Source organism: Oreochromis aureus, linkage group 13, assembly GCF_013358895.1.
Source record: "Oreochromis aureus strain Israel breed Guangdong linkage group 13, ZZ_aureus, whole genome shotgun sequence".
Classification (NCBI taxonomy): Eukaryota; Metazoa; Chordata; class Actinopteri; order Cichliformes; family Cichlidae; genus Oreochromis; species Oreochromis aureus.
This window is the reverse complement of record NC_052954.1, coordinates 22,572,925-22,579,887: the sequence shown is the minus strand read 5'-3', so window position 1 is coordinate 22,579,887 and position 6,963 is coordinate 22,572,925.

Below are 6,963 nucleotides of genomic sequence, written 5' to 3'. Positions count from 1 at the left end.
TAGAGAGTGAGAGACGCGATCAGAGAGAGGAGAGGGAGAGAGAGCAAAGATTAGCCTACATAAACTTTGGATAAGCCTATTTATGAACGCCTAACGAAACGACACCTAAATATTAACGCCTCTGATGTCTGTAGCAATGCAATCTCCAGCTTTATAACATTTAAATCTCCATATTAGGGTAATCTTCCTATAACATATTTGGGTATAATTATTTTATCCTCGGGGGGGGAAGAAGTAAATGACTGCAGTTCTTTTTCTGAGAGAAAATGTTTGTTTTATGCCCAAATACTAGTCTTTATGGATATCAGAGAGACTTTTAAAAATCTGATTATGACAAGCAGGGTGCTTTAAATAAAGTATTGAACGCCTCACTCTAATATATCAAATATTAGATATGTAGAAGTGGTAGTATTTGACTTTTATGTGCAGTCTATTTTTTTTTAAATTGCGCCGATGAAAAAAGACATATTTTAGATTTATGTAGATCTGTCAATGAAATTAAATATTTGGAAAAATACCACTCCGCCAGTGTCGAATCTGATAGTGTTATCACAGGTGGATAAAAAATTCAAAAAATATTTTAAAAGTCAATAAAAAAAAAGCATAACTTTTTTTTTAAAGGCAATTCGTGTTGCACCTCCTCTCTTTTATCAATGCAAAGCGGCTGTACAAGAGCTCGTACAGGGGCCAGTAACCTTGGCTTGACAAATTGACCCCTTTACCTGTTCCCTGAACTGATTCCTTATCCACACACACACACACACACACACACATACACACACACTTCCATCATTTACATATGGAGCTTGCAGTCCTTTCAAAGTGGCTTTCACGGAACATTGTGTTGATAATGATCTCGGTCGAGAGGGAGAGAGAGACACAGATCTCCAGAGACCATCTCACCATAAGACAAGGGGGAAGAGGATAAAACTCTGACTGTACTCCAACTCAAAGGACTTTAACACTTCTTTCCCTCCCAACCCCCCCACCTCTCTCGAATAAGCCCTCTTGTGTTTTTTAATTGGCAGAAATTAATCTTTAGGATGTAGATGGTAGATTTACATTCATTAAAAGTCAAGAGAGGAAGCCAGGCTTGATGCTAATCAAATCTGCTTAATTATGCTTAACATGAGTATCTCCAGGGGGAGAGAGAGAGAGAGAGAGAAAGAGAGAGAGAGATAGCTAACTCGAACTTTTTACTTTTTGCCTTTGATAACTCCTGCTGAGTATGGCCTTTTCCTTGGCAAAAAGAAATGTCACGACTCTCTTTCTCCATCTGTAGAAAATACACCGATAAAGCCATTAGTGTTGAGGAGAGCTGATTCATGTTGTAAATTCCCACCTTTAAGTGTTTAATAGGTAGTAAAATGTTCGGTTCTAACCTCCCAGGGCAGGGCTTTGCACGTTTTTAGCCATCATCTGATAGGCTTATAGATTCACTGATATATGATGAACTCAGTCAACTTTGCACAACGGTATAAACAAGGACCTGATGAGTAATATGCCAGCCTAGAGGAAAGCTTCGCCCCTATAAACTGCACCGCTAGGTTACAGTTTAATTACATTTTTCATTTTACCAGAGAATACCACTGCAGGATGAACTGGTGGGAAGTGACTTTGTCTCGCAACAGGAAGGTCATGAGTTTAATTCATACCGCAGCTATTGTGCTTAAACTCCCCTGAAAAGAAAACAATGAAGTAGCCCAATACTCAAGTCACTCAAGTATAAAAACACAGTGTGGCACACACAGGAAAACTAATTCATACTTCACTCTAACGTTAATCAAAGCTTGCTCGCAGATCTTGAGAAGTACAGCACGGTCCTCATTTATTTTGAAGTCTAAATTATCCATTATGAGCACAACACACCTGATTCTCCAACCAAATTATCTTTTTGGGTTATGCAAGCAGCATAGTTTTTAAACTCACTAGAATAAAATGCATGGAGTAAACTACTTAAAAAAAATCCCCACATTTTTAAATTGTAAATCTGACAATGTCATAGCAGTGAAATGCCAAATCAGTGGTATCCTTAGTCTTTGAAGTGCTTTAAGTTCCTCTTCCTCAGCCTATCTATCTTGACCGCCTGGGAAGATTCTCCCTTCACTGAATATTAGCCTACTGAGTTAATTAATGTTTAATATCTTCTTCAGGACCTCTAATTGCACCAGTAGTATTATAATTTAAGTTTTAACCTCCAACATTTCCCTCACTTTATTTTTATTGTATTATATAATCCTTATTAGTTTGTTTAAATGTTTGTTTTGTTCGGTGGACTTATTGATTATATTAAAGAAAATAACAGTCAGATCCCAAGTGAGTTGCCCCTGCCAGAACAATGAGCTTGCCAGAGATTTAAATCCGGTTTAAGATGCATTTTCCTTGCTGTTTTATTGTCTGAATCAAATACACGCAGCTTCCTTTAAGATCCCAATTCTGGCTGCAGTTTTCTTCTTTTAACAGTTCATATTTATCTTGCCACGCTGCCACCATGAGCCAAAGAGACAAAGATAATGTTCATGTTGTGTCGCTGTTTGAAAGCCAAGCTCTGGTCCTTTCCACATGTCTGTTTTGGCCAGTGAGCAGCAGAAGCATGAGGGAAATGTGTAGGTGGTTAGATCAGCCGATGAAGTGTAAATACCACTCAATCTGTTCTCATTAGAGGAGTAAAAACATACGAATCACTTCGCCTCTATTAAAAATGCCCCAGGGTCCTAGTTAAGCGTGTGTGTGTGTGTGTGGTCATATATGTGCTTGTGTGAAAGAGAAGGAGGGGGGTAATGACAGAATGATGTTTTGGCATTTGTGTCTGCAGTGGGGATCTGAAATGCCACCACCATCAATGCTGCTTAATTCTCAGAAACAAACTCTTAATCTGAACAGACAATCCGTTCCGACAGCCACTGTCATGATTCAAATCAACTTGGAGTGAAGAGTGTGCGTGTGCTCTTGTGAGTGAGAGAGTATGTTATTGTGTTTTGGTATGTCATTAGGTGCCTGTGAGCGTGTGCGTGTGCATGACCAAGATATCACACATCCATTCCACATTCCCCTATGATAATGTGGATTGATTATGGATATGATAATGAGAGGCCGGCGCGGCGTCGCGACCTTCACAAGGTCTAATTGAAACAAGCGTTGGTCCTCCGAAGCACTTATCAAGTCACACAGCACATCATTAATCACGCAGAATACAAGCTGTCACTGTAACACACATGCAAACACACACACGCGCGCGCGCACACATTCTCTAAATTTTTCTGTTTTTCTAACATACACACACACACACACATCCTCTCCATCTCCCTTCTCCTTTCGCTCCCTCTCTCTTACACACACACAAGCGCACACACAATGCAAGCTGTCACTACAATATGCCTGGCATTGTCTTCTTTTAAGGAGAGTGGACAGCTCGTCCACCCTCCATCTCTATTTTCTACAAGAAAAGTTGAAGAACAAACAAGCTGTTGGAGTTAAACCTTACAAATAAGAAAGAGGAGAGGGAGATTGTTAAAGCAATCCAGCAAACAGAAACAGCTGTTCACTCCAGAAAAACTCTCCTGAAATTGAATTAGCACGAGTTGTTTTACTACCTGCTTTTATTAGAAGACAATTTAACAACCAAATGTGATTCCAATGTCTGATTAAGGCAGCATATGGTGCCTACCTGTTAAACACAAAGTGTTCAGTACCAGCTTAACGCCTGAGTGAGTCACTCGAATAAACTAATAAGCTCAATATCATATTAGTCATTACATAGTCCAACACACAAAATTTCAATCTGATAAAAAGGTGGTTTCATTATCATCACAGGGAAAACACAAGGGAGTTTGCATGCGCTGCCGATACCATCATCAACTTTGTTAATTGTTATTCAATTAACTGCTTTTGTTAATGAAACCAATTAATACTTTAAAACAAGCAGGGAGATATACGATTATTATGCATCTATGCAGAGCACAGCTAATTACAACTGTAAATCAATCATTTCCAAATTAATCATCTTGGAAAATGTCCAAAAACAACAAAGTCACTAAAAGACTTTGGAAGTTTTTTGCTTTTTTTTAAAAACATATTTTGATTGCCATGCTATTATCTTGTCTAATGATTGTTAACGATCCTTTAAAGAGTTTATGATCCAATTTCCTTGCTATGTAATTGAATTGGAACCTAAATAGTATAATCTTAAGGTTTAAAAGTGTGCCCAGTATTTAATCAGCGGTGGAATATTGGCGAAATCACTAACAAGGTCACAGAACTCCTCTTGGGGCAAATACAGTCAGTGGAGCTTCACCTTGTGAAAGGATGAGGGCCAAACAGGCTGAGACTGTTACAGAAATATTAATCAATCAATCATTTCAATACAGAATACAGACCTCCAGGATATGCTCCACTGCTTAGTAATGACATTTTTTTTAATCAGTGGTAGAAGAACCGTTTTAATTTCTTGCTTAAGTTATCTTTACTTAAGTAGGTACACCAATTACCAGTAAAGGATCTGCTCTACAGATATTACTTCAAACAATACTGGAGTGCTGCTATTAAGGCTAACTTACTACTGCACAATCTGTACTGTTATGATCAATAGTTTGTGATAGCTGTGAGTTGGAATGGATAAACATTTTTAAAACAATAACCAAACCCACCACCGTGTAAAAAAAAAAAAAAGTACTGTTGCTTTCTGCTTATGGTCCCATGCCACTTGCTCTAAAACAAGTTGATGCCATTAAAGCAATAGTCTCGAGAGAATCTTTAAAAAATTAAAGTGCCATTATCCTGTACTAGAGACCATAGTGGCCACTGCACAGCAAAAGATAATACTTACTAGCAAAATGAACTTGAAACCTAAAAATATTCATATACAGAAAAAAGGGGACAAAATTACTGTGCATTAAGTGGATTACAGTTGCTTATGAGTTCATGTAACACACATTTGAATGCAATCTGTGTGGATGTGGATATTATGGGTTTTAAACCTAATCCTTGAAATATTGTAGCAGAAGTATAAAGTTGCATATTAAATTACTGAAAAAAGTACTTTGAATACTTCTCTATTACTTCCCATCACTGTGTGGGTTGTGAAAATGCAAGTATCTTAGTGGTGGTAAAACATTTGTTAGACATAGACAGAATATTTCATGTTTTCATTTTCATGTTTTCTTTTAAACCAAAAATTCTAGCCTTAAACAAAGCCACGTCTCTGTAGGGAAAGCCTCACCCCAGCCTATTTATTGCTGAAGGTAATTAGTGACCTGAACACACAGAGATTTTTGACTTTTGTTTAAACTCTGCTTCAAATTAGTCTCTCCACTGTAGTTGTTTTCATACGCCAATATTGTTGTAATTCAGGTTTGGAAAAACATCAACAGACCATCTCTCCCTTTACTTAGGGACCTTCTAATCAGTCCAGTCTAATTATTTTCCTAATATCCACTGCACACACCTGAACTGTAATTGCTGCACATAGATCTTTCACTTTTAAATGAGACTGGCCTCATTTATCAGAAAAAAATAATCCTCGCCCTGGATAATTATCAGACATACAAATATAAACACCTTTAGAAGTTTTGACGTGAGGACCCGCTCGCCTCTTAAGTTGATACAGTCATGTGACCTGACCAGTGCCCTAGTTGAACACCTCTTAGATGTTCATGCATATATGGACGCTAATCTCTGTTAGGACTGTGGGATTTGGGAATATTTTGTTTAACAGAGATCAAAGTAGCTGCTAGGATGAGGAGAAACCTTCAAACACATCAAACAGAGGGCAATACATCCCGAATCCCACGCCCATAGTAGCCAATCAAGCCGTGCATAACTATTTTCTTTTGTAAAAGAAAAAGATTCCAGGTTTTGGTCTTCCTTCATCAGCATCTCCTGCGGCTCACCCCCCACCGAGACCTGGGGTTGTTTTGGCTCACGGACTATCAAGCAGAGCCACCGTATCGAGTCTGTATGTCTCTCATTCTTGGTTAAACACGGTGTTGGTAAAGAAGAACAGAGAGATACTGTGTTAGGAGATCAAAGCAGCAGTACAGAGATTTAGACTCGGAGCCTGTCAGTCAAGATGGCGAGACAAAGCAGAAGAAGACAGAAATGCTTACACACACATGCTCTCCTGCTCAATCGCTAGCTTTCTCTGTGGCATGCCTGTGAGGGGTGAGGTGTTACTGTCAGATGGCTCAGGGGCTACTCATTTGTAGACATCTACAGCACTGCATGAACACCTAAGCTCTCACACATAAGGGGACACAGACAAGCTACTGATAAAAGCCTGTGTGAATAAGAGGTCTCCTCTAGCCTATATATGGCCTGTGGAGGAATGTTCCCTGCTCTCAGCATTTTCTCTCGTCTCGAAGATGAATAGATCTATTTTAAAGACAGGACAAAAACAAAACAATGCTGTGTGCTTGTACGTGATTTAGGAGCTCTATTCCTTGTTGATCAAAGATGTGTTTTCTTTTTTGGGGGGGAAGGAGCAAGTTTGGAGTATTCTCCAATGATTTTTGAGAATAGAGCACAGACGTAAAGGAGGAAAGATTTCAGAGCAACAGTGCATCCTGCTGTAAAGAATGACCCTTGTTCAAGTCTTCGTTTTTGAAGTGCGTCCCTGCATGGTCTGTTTTTGTATTACACTGTGCAATGTTCCACCAGTATCTTTTCCTTTTCACCCAGTCTGACAGGAAAAATAATTTCCTTTGTAAAATCCTGCACAAAGATAACCTCCCAATAAAAGGTGAAGGGGTGTAACTATGAATTCACCAGGATGGATTTGGAAAACTGGCTCAACATAAGACAAAAATAAAGAAATAAAATATGAAAAATTGATTTTAAAAAGTACCTGATTAAATCACAGAAATGGTGATTCAGTAGGAAAAACTTGGTGGAATAAATTACAACTGTGCAAGCTTCCCAACAGCGATAAAGACTTCTGACTGTAATAAGAAAGACAACACCACCTGG